The sequence below is a fragment of the Canis aureus genome, chromosome 18 (genome assembly GCF_053574225.1).
Source record: "Canis aureus isolate CA01 chromosome 18, VMU_Caureus_v.1.0, whole genome shotgun sequence".
NCBI classification, from domain to species: domain Eukaryota; kingdom Metazoa; phylum Chordata; class Mammalia; order Carnivora; family Canidae; genus Canis; species Canis aureus.
In genome coordinates this window covers 2609694-2620501 of record NC_135628.1, presented here as the reverse complement: position 1 = coordinate 2620501, position 10808 = coordinate 2609694, and the positions used below count along the sequence as shown (strand labels likewise).

The 10808-nt window shown below is 36.5% G+C and overlaps 1 pseudogene; it reads right to left on the bottom strand.

The window, feature by feature from the left end:
- Positions 1 to 9559: 9559 nt before the first annotated feature.
- On the bottom strand, positions 9560 to 10184 carry LOC144288460 (glutathione S-transferase P pseudogene; annotated as a pseudogene).
- Between the last annotated feature and the right edge of the window lie 624 nt (positions 10185 to 10808).

The following is a 10808-nucleotide window of genomic DNA, read 5'->3' as shown; positions in this document are numbered from 1 at the left end:
TAACATTTACATAATCTCCTGGTACTGAAGTGTATATTGTTTCAAATGACTGTTATTTACTTAATAATCTATAAAAAGTCATCTGACTTCTCCATAGATTTTTCTCATGCCAAAGCCCATTAGAGTCTTTCCAGTGAAATATTAAACCCTTAGGTTATAAAACTTACAAATGAGCCATTACTGTCTATTAGGTCAGTACAGGTATAAGTATAGGCCATCTCTTGGTTAAAATGGCTTGTAATATCTCAAAGATAAAAAATATCAAGCCTTCACTGCAATGATTTACTATAAAAGATGCCATAAAAATAAAATGCATACATTTTCAAGAAAAAAAAATCACTTGTGAGATGTTTGAAAAGAATTTAATCTCTAAACATTTTAAAAGGCATTATATTTCAAAAAATATTTTGCAGCTGTAAATTTTTTAGAAAGATATATATTTAGAGATTACTCAGATGCTAGTCTAATTTATTCTGTTATGCGGGAACAAAACTGGAGGAATTATCCTAATTTATATCTAAGGCTGGAAGCACAAGACCAGAGATGAAGCTGGAAAAATATCAATGTGGGAAAGAGGAAAAGACACCGAGGAGTGTAGAGATCTGTGTCTTAGTCTGGGCTCCGCCACTAACTAGCTGTTATCCTAGCAAGGCGGTTCCCCTTTTGTGCTTTTGATCTCACTGTCTCTAAAACAAAGAGCTTATCGTATAATGTCTAAGGACAATCTCTGGCTAAATTAAGTCCTTAATTGTAAGTGCCTTACTTAAAGGAAATTGAATTATAAATTCAAATACGATTTTTAATTAAATAAACAGATATGCTTAGAGTATCTAACACTACCAGTAGAGTGTCAAACTAAGAAAGCTCTCTAAGTAACCGGTATAGAAACGACATTATAACATGTATGCATTCCCAGGGAAATAAGAAAATATGTTTGTGAATCAAAACCGAGGTCGACATTGAACTTCAGAGGTTAGAACAATCACAAAATTCCTAATTGCTTTGTGGTATTGGACCCTGGAATGATAAAAGGACCCAGGTAAAAACTAAGAAGCTATTAATGTTAAGTATGAACTTTAGTTAATAATAATGGGTCTATAATATTTCATTAATTATGATAAATATATATTACTAATGTAAGACGTTAGTAATAAAGGAAACTGGGCTTGAGCGTATGGAAACTTTAACACCTTCACAACTGTCCTGTAAATCTAAATGTATTCTAAATTCATTTTTTCCAAGTGAAAATTTGTCTAGTTAGCCTAGCCAGTTTGTCAATTTTATTGAAATTTTCAGACAACTAGCCTTTGGCTTTATTTTTTTTCCTGTTGTTTTAAATTTAGCTGATTTCTATTTTTTTTTCTTTTATTGTTTCTTTTCTTCCTTTCGGCTTTAGGCTTACCTTATTCTCATTTTTTCTGTTTTCCTAAAGTGAAAGCCTAGATTACTAATTTTATATCAACTTTTTTTCTGACATGCTTATTCCATGCTATAAATTTTCTTTTAACCACTGCCCTTGCATGCCACAGACTTGTGTGCATTGTATTTTTATATTCACTTCAAAAAATTTTAATTTATATTTTTACTTTTTCTCTGATCTGTAAATTATTGGTAGTGCTGATTAATAGTTATCTAGAGGCTTTCTAGTTATCTATTTTTTATCTCTCTATTTTTGAGTCTTGTTTAATTCCATTTTGTTCTAAGAATGAACAGATTGGAGTAATTTCCAGTTTATATAATTTGTATGCAATTTGTATAGTTTCTATTTTTAAATTTGTGAAAGTATGTTTCATGGCCCCAAAGGTGGCAAATCTTGGTTAGTATTTTATATGACTTGAGAATAATGTGCATATTATATTTTCTGCTTTTGTTAAATTGAGCATTCTATAAAAGTCCCTTAAAACAAGTATATTTATCTTGCTGTTCAGGTCAGTTATATCCTACTGATTTTTTTCTGTTTGGCCTTTAATTTACTAAATGAAAAGTACCAAAGCGTCCAACTAAAATAGTGGATTTATCTATTCTATTTTTAGTTCTATCAGTTTTTTCCTCATGTGTTTTGGCACTCTACTGTTGGGTTCATATACATTTGTTTTATTTTCTTGGAGGATCAATCCTTTCTCATTATTTAATGTACCTCTTCATCATTGATAATGACCCTTGTTCACCAGTCTGCTTTGTCTGCAACTGGTATAACTAATTCAGATTTATTTTGATTAATGTTGGCATAAAATATTTTTCTCCATCTCTTTGCTATCCTTGTATCTGTTTCCTTGTATTTAAAATGAATGAATTACTTTTAGACAACATATAGGATCTTGGTTTTGTTTGTTTGTTTATCAATTCTGACAATTTGTCTTTTAATTGATGTATTTAGACCATTTATATTTAAATATTGATATAATTGAATAAACATATACCATATTTTTAACTTCTGTATGTTGCATTTGTTCTTTGTTTCATTTCTCCCCCCTTTTCTGCTTTTTTTAATTGAGCATTTTATAGGATTATCTCTCTTAGCCCATCAATTATACTGCTTTTAAAAAAAATTAGTGGTTGCTCTAGAATTTTCAATACACATATTTAACTACTCTAAATCTACCTTCAAATAACATTATACTGCTTCATATATATAGTAAAAATACCTCAACTAGAGAATTCCTAATTCTTTCGTCTCATTTCTAGTAATATCACCATCATTCATTTTACTTATCCATGTGATATAATCCCCAAAACATTGCTACTAAAGTAAGCAATGGATTAAGATCACTAATTACATAAAATATTTCACCTTCATTTACTCCTTCTTTGTGTTCTTTTTCCTTATACTGATCCAAGTTTTTTATCTATATGCTATTCTTTCTGCATTTAGAATTTCTTCTAAGATTTGCAGGGAAAGTCTGGTTAGCAATTAATTGCCTCAGTTTTTGCTTCATGAGAAAAATCTTTATTTCTCCTTCATAGGCATTCTTTTTCAAAATTTAAATATATCTATACATATTCTTAAGGATTTCACTCCATTCTCTTCTTTCTTCCAAGATTTCTTATGAGAAATCCACTGTAATCCTATATTTGTTCTTCACGGGGGAAAGTGATTTTTTTTTTTCACCTGGCTTATTTTATTTTACTTTTCAAAGTAATGTCTACACCTAGTATGGAGCTCAAACTCATGACCTTGAGATAAGTCATATGGTACCATTCATCTGGCTCACTTTAAAATTTCTCTGTCTTGTCTGCAGTTGGATTATGATATGTTTAGCCACAGTAAGTTGTCTGTTTTAGTTTTAGTTTTGTTATTATCTGTTTGTTTATGTTGTTCTTAGTATTCATTCTGTTTGGTGTTTGTCGGAGCTTCCTGGTTCTGTAGTTTGGTGTCTGTCATCAATTTTAGAAACTTAGCCATTATTAGGTTTTTGTTTTTTCCAATTCTTTTATTCTCCTCTGTTATTACATGTATTTTAGACTTTTGAAATTGTCCCAAAGTTTTACCTTTCCTCATTCTTTTTTCTCTTTATACTTCACTTTCATAGGCTAGCAAGGTATGAGGAGGGTGAGCATTTTCTAGTCTTCCAATTAAGTCTCATTATTTTAGTGGCCTGTTTTTTAGAGCTATGAACTCCACATCTGTTTCCCTTCACCCTCCACCTGGCCCCCATCCCCCACCTATTTTCTTCTCTAGCTACACTGTTCCAGAACCCTAGAGGCTCTGTTTTTCTCTCTTTAGTCGAAACATGAAGACTGTATGGGACTTAGATGAGGCTCAGAATTGTGCTCAAATTCCTTCCCCAAGAGAGTATGCCTTTATTATGGTGAAGGCTCTGGACATATTGCATACTGACTACTCTTTCCTTCTCTCTACCAGAGCCAAGAAGGTACCTTTCTTGGATCTTCACTATGAGAAACTGGTGACATTTCTAGAGGTAAAGCTGTGGTCCTGAGGACTTTCTCCATCTCACATTAGTGTACATTTCAGCAGTGCATCGAAATGACAAGGTAAGTGCTCCTGCCAGTTTATGACTCCTGTGCCACTTACTGCAGGTAAGCAGATCGCTTTGCTAGACAAGGTCATGCCTGTTTCGACAGATTTGGGGCTCTGCAACCTCAGTTCTCTGATTTGTCCTACACGTCACTGATTTTTATATTTTTCCAGCTTGCTCTTTTAAGGATGATGTGATGATTTCCAAGTTTGTTACATGTAAGAAATGAAACTCAAAGTGTAATTAAGTGCTTTTATGCTTCAAATTAAGTGCTTAAAATTCTTGGGGTACCTACCTGGGTGGCTTAGTGTTTGAGCGTCTGCCTTTGGGTCAGGTCGTGATCCCGGGATCTCGATCCTGGGATCGAGTCCCACGTTGGGATCCCCACAGGAAACCTGCTTCTCCCTCTGCCTGCGTCTCTGCCTCTCACTCTCTCTCTTTGTCTGTTATGAATAAATAAAAATTAAAAAAAAAATTCTTAACTAGTGATTTCTAAATGCCTGGTATATTTTTTTTTTCCAGTCAGAATGGTTGTGGAAGTATCATGTAGGCAGCTTCTCAGAAAAGCAGATTCCTAGAGATTCTCTTTCAGAAACATTGTGCCTGGACACTATTGTTTAAAACTGCCCCTGATGATTCTCATGGCAACCACATTATAGAACCTAATATTCTAGAAAATAAGTTATTTTTAACTGATGCTATCATCATTTTCCATTTTCTACCTTTTCTAATGTTGAACATACAGCTTAACTTATTTTAAAACAGTTACTCTGATCTTAAATAGTCTATTTTTCATATTTCTTCAAGATTTTGGTCCTACAGAACACTATAATCCAACTTATGGTTATCATCAATTTGTCTCAGGCCTAAGATAGTGTATTGGGTCACATCTGAAAGGAACCAAGGTATCTATTAAAATTCTAGAAAGACCTTTAAAAGATGATACATGGAAGTATTAATCAGTTTCCTTAAAATGATAGAAGCAGTCCATTCAATTCATTGGCAGAGAGGGAATACCCAAAAGTACATTTAAAATTCTATAGTAGAAAATGGTTAATTAGGAAGATATAATTAGGGGGTTGAAAAATTTGATATGTAAAGTGAAGTTGAGGACCATGCTTAATACTCCATTAATATAAAAGTTAATTCAAATCCCAGAATACACTTAACCTGTCTCTGTATAGTGCAACACTAAACGTATGAATAGAATCCTGGAGTATTTGATGAAATACATTTTTATTTTTTTAAATAAAAAAATTTATCTCAAAACTGAGCCTCATAATTTTAATTTTATTTATTGTTATAAGTAAGATGTATCTGTATATGTGCATGTGTATGTGTATTTATATGTTGACACATATAATTTTCCATCAGATGAAAGGGATAGAAAATTTGCAGAGACAACCATAAAGAAAAGAGAGAGAGTTAGGAAGCTATGTGCTTGAAAAGCCTAGATTTTTATTTCTCCCAGGTAGAGCTTAATGGATGAGATAAACCTGGAGGGCCCTATTCCTGCTTTTAGTTCTGAAATTCTTAGTCCTGCAGAGAATGTTATTTGTTCCAAAACTTTGACATGGATAAGGGAAATTTTTAAATCAAAATTCTGTACTACTAAAGTATTAACATCTAAATTCCAGAAGCCTGAGTAACAGATGATGTCACTGGGACACAAATCTATGAAAACCTTACCAACACTAGAGAATCTGTGGTAATACCAATTTCTAATATCCAAATATGTTGAGAATATAATGTTGGTATCCTTGACTGGAACATTTAGAGACTCTTGGCCAACACAGAGTGCCTAAAACAAAAGCCAAGTGTACTTTAGTGTATATTGCACTGGGGGAGAGAGGGAGGAGGAGATAAATCTGTGGTTAATGATGCACCACGTGATGTGCTGGGCTTCGAATCTTTTGCTCGCTACCAGTGACAATATTAACATAGAAAGTAAAACAAGATGTGAATCGAGTAGTACGCCTTTGGTTGTGAACTAATGTCACTGAGAAGATGCCTCCTTGGTCTCATAAGGTGAGTACAAGCTCATTTAAAGTCAATTTAGCTAGCAAGTTGTCTTCATGGTATATAATAAGGTTTCCCGTACCCTGGATAAGAATAAGGAGATAAAACTTAATCATAGTACATGACACTTCAAAAGGTTTTTTATCTCACTTAATTTAAGATTCATAACTAAAGCCAGGCTATGATTTTATTCTGACATTTCATCTGCTTAGCATAAGGAAGAGTCATCATGACCTCAGAATCGAGCCAGCCACAGTCATTCGGCAATCTAATTTTATACTCAGTGGGCTGGAATACTTTTCATCATTCTGGAAATGTTCTGGTTCATCTAGGAAACACTGGTTCTTGTATTTTATCTTCTTAAATAGATAATGGAGTAGTAGTGATCATGCAGATTAAGATTAAGTTCATTTAATGGCCTTAAAATGTAGATTAAAAAAAAATCTTGTTAATGAGAATAATCCTCTTTAGGTATTTTGCCAGATGCTTGGTAACAACTGTTCCCCAGTGCAATTTATCCTGATATATTTGCTTTTTGAAGTTTTCCTGATTAAGTGAAACAGAAGTACTTAGAAGGCAATTTATACTCCCCTCAGTTCCAGATTGATCTGCAACACAGATTGAATTAGAGTTAACTGCTAAAAATGTTCTTTCTCATGCTTTCTTTTTCAAAGTCCTGTGTACTTAATATTTCCCCCTTAACTTCATTTTAATCTGATGCAATTCTCCTCAGCATGTATAAAACCTGTGACATGAGAATAATCTGTCACTTTTTCAGACTTACATACCAAGATTCTAGCCCTCCTGCAGGTAGATAAAGGGCTAATACATTTTTGAATGGCGTGATTAGTCCTACTAAACTCTAGATAAAAACGGAGGCCCATTCATGATTAACTAAAGCATCAACATACATAGAAGGAGGGCTTTGAGGAGAGATGAGAATAATAAAGAGGATATAGCAGTGAGTTGGGTGTATGTGGGCAGGCCTACTAAGGCAAGGTGAGCAGAGAGAGAAGTCCTTGATTAAGTGAAAATGCTTTTATTCCCATTGTGTTAGCATTTATGAAGATGAACATTGAGTCCTCTGTTCATTTGGAAAATAAATAAAAACAGTAAATTTGTTAAATAAAGAACAAAAAAAAAAAGCTTCTAACAATTAAATAGGTCTTAAATCACGTAGTCCTTGTTAAAACATTTTTTAAAACTCCCCACCACAAATTTCCAAAGAGTGGAATATTATGGCGGAAGCCAAAACTGAAGGAAAAGAGAAATATCCTGCTAGTCAACTTTCTGTTTTCCTCCCCCTCACAGTTGTCCTCAAAATATCTGCAAATAATCCAAAGATTCTGGGTAACAGAATGAAAAAACTACTGTTCTTTCTTTCTTTCTTTCTTTCTTTCTTTCTTTCTTTCTTTCTTTCTTTCTTCTTCTTCTCTTTCTTTTTCATGACTCTAAGCTTATCTGCAGCATTTTTTTTTCAATTCTTTTCTTAAATAGCCTGCCTCTCAGCAGTGCTTTTAGAGGTGTCTCTTAAAGATGATGAGGTCAAAGAGAGTTGTGACATTTATTAATAATGTTTAAAAGGTCAAAAACAGAGAACATGTGAAGCATGAAATAATAGAGCATTCTACAGCTACATGCATTACCCTACGGTTAGGAGCAGAGTGGGATCGAAGCATGTTATCCCTGAGACTACCGGGAAGAAGGACACAGCAGCTCCTAGACATGCACTGGACCAGATTCATGGTTCTCCAAATGTGATTTACGGGAGACTGGTTGTCCCCAAGGACATTGCAGGTTGTCTGTCAGCCCGGGTCTCTCAGTTGAATTAATGTTTGTATTGCTTAATTCATTTATATCCTGCCTAATTCCAAAAGTGATTTGGACTTAATACATTCAAGAGGAATAAGTGAGTAAATGAGTAAATAGCTGAGCTAAGATCCAAAACCAGACAAAACACGATACAGTCAGGGAGATGTTACTGCTTAAAATAACATGTGAGGTATCATCTCATCGTCAGAATTGCCACAGAAATTGGGATAAGTTCACAAACGTTGACCATGAGAAGGAAAAATAATTCTACTCGTTACAGTGTCTGTGACGTAATCCCTACCTTCTCGGTACTTACAGTCTCATCTGAGAGACAAGTACAGGAATGCCTCATTTCAGTCCACCCCCTAAATATTGTGATAAATTGGTCAAAACACATGGCCTATTGTTCAAGACAGGAAACGATGAGACACGTTGGGATGCTGTTGACGTAATCCAGGCACCTGAGGTAGTTGTCATGGGAAGAGAGAGATATTAAAAGAGGTAGAATTTATAAAATTTAGTGATTGCTCATATGTGGAATGGGAAGAAAGAGGAGGAGGAACCAAGAGAGGATAGCACCCCATCTTTGGTTGATTCTCCAAGATTAATACACAGGGAGAAGAATGTATTTGAGGCTGCTTAGGAGAAATACAGTTATTTCTGGAACTAAGAACAGAGGCCATTTTCTCCCTGTGAGTCTTCTTCAAGACAGCTTAGCACACTGCACACTGAGCAAACGTTCTCAGCAACATCTTTGTAATCAATAACATAACACATTTCTTTGGCTATTTCTTGCATATTCTTCTACATAGTCCAAAAATAATGTTTAGAGATGGTTAAGTAAAAGCAAGTGTAAAGGCTTCCAAAAGTCTATCATTCAGGGAGGCAACTTGGAGGGTTGGGCTGTGGAGGATTTTCTTTTTTTTTTTTTTTTTTTTTTAGGATTTTCTTCTCAAATTCTTTGGAGTCTTATAACGGAAACGTCTTCCCTTGGCGGATTATTGGGAAAGCGATTTCTGCCTTTCCCTTCACCCTTGTGATTATTGTTTCTCAGGAGAAATGATTGCTCTGATTTGTAGAATGAGAAGAATCTTGTAGCTGCTGGTGTCACTTTCTCTGATATTAAGGGTCGAGGCGTTCAAGATGACCATTCCAATGTTGTCTTCTTTTTTCACTTTTAGTCTACCTTGTGGCCACAGATCATTCTTTACTGAATGTCGGTTTCATAAAATAAGCACATCCAGGTACGTGTCCAGGTCTGCCTTTTAGAAGTAAGTTTGAATTGTAGCCTACTTCAGCCCCAATCCAGGACGAGATGAGACGAGTATAAAACAGTGATTTATCTTGGGCTCCCTGAGTAAATTTCCCAACTACAAACCAAACCTCCTTGTGCCTGGATCTCAGATCTGGATTTGGGAAAAGGTGGCAGAAATCTTATGTTTGTGCAGCCTTTCTTTTCTTTTCTTTCTTTTTTTTTTTTTTAAGATTTTATGTATTTATTCATGAGACACACAGAGAGAGGAAGAGGGAGAAGCAGGCTCCATGCAGGGAGCCCAATGCAGGACTCGATCCCAGCACCAGCACCCCGGGTTCAATGCCCTGGGCCAAAGGCAGATGCTCAACCACAGAGCCCCCCAGACGTCCCTATTTGTGCAGCCTTTTCTAATCTAGTCTTCCCAGAAAGAAAACTGATTTTTCAAAGATTTTATAATTTGCTTACTTATATTACTTTTGCCTTCTGCTTGGAAATGTTATTGGTCCTGAAGAAAGGAAGGCAGGCAGCCCCCACTTCCTGCCAAAGGTGCCACAAGCTCTCGCTGCTTCCTGTTGCCATTGATGGGGAGCTTCACGTGTTCAGGGGAGGCCAGGATAGCCTGGAGCATGGACTGGGCGTGAGGCCTGCTCTGTAGGCCCAAAGCAGGGGGAAGGAGTCTAGGCAGTCGAGAGCGGGGATCTGGTGAGCCGGCAGCAAGGCTAGCAGAGATCTGGTTGCCCACCATGCAGGCCTGGCCCCTTGGTTCTGGGGCAGCAAGGTCTCAAAAGTGTTCGGGTGCCCTAGCGCCTTCATACATTCCTGCTTGCCGCCTCCTCGTTGGTGTAGATGAGGATGAGGTATTTTCAGCTGAGATCCTCCAGGCCATCACTCACCACGTCCACCAGGGCCACTTCCCTCTGGTCCTTCCCGTACAGCCCAAGGGAGCTGCCAAGGTATCATGGGATGGCATGGGACTGGTACAGGGTGAGGCCTCTGTCCTGGAACGTGGGCAGCTGCCCATATGGTCAGCAGGCCCTGAATGAGCCCTGAAGCCGGGCCTCCTTGGCTTCAAGGGCCTCTTCCTTCCAGCTCTGGCCCCCATCAGCCAGTAGCACACACATAGCCTCACTCACCTTTGAACAGGGACAGGACAGTGTGACCGTGGTGTGAGTGGTGGCAAGTTTTATTTTGAAGTAATCCCTACACCTATCATGGGGCTTGAACTCATAACCTCAAGATAAAGAGTCATATGCTGCACTGACTGAGCCAGCCAGGTGCCCCAAGAAAACTGATACTTTGATGCCAATCTGATGTTTGTGTCTGTATTTCACATCTTCAAGAACCTGTAGTAGTAGACGTGCCGTTTTACTCCAAAAAGAAGCCAAGCACAGATCTCTCATGGGGGGGACTTTTGGAGTACTTAAGGGGATGATGCACATTACATTCAACATGGTCTAGAGTAGTATTCTGGCAACTACTCTTTGGAAGTGTGTCTAAGTATTTTGATATTTAATACTTAGAGTTTGCTAGAGAAACAGTAAAAATGCATTGTTTCCCAATTCTAACCACAAAAATCCAGATAAAATAGACCTGGAGTGAAATCCGGTATGTGTATCTTTAACAAGAACCACAGAATATTCTGGTTCAAATATCCACAAACCTCACCTAGGAGATGCCGTTAGAAACTTAGAAGTAAAATATTTTTAAATTGAACTTTTGTTAAATATTATCCCAAGTAAGCTTTT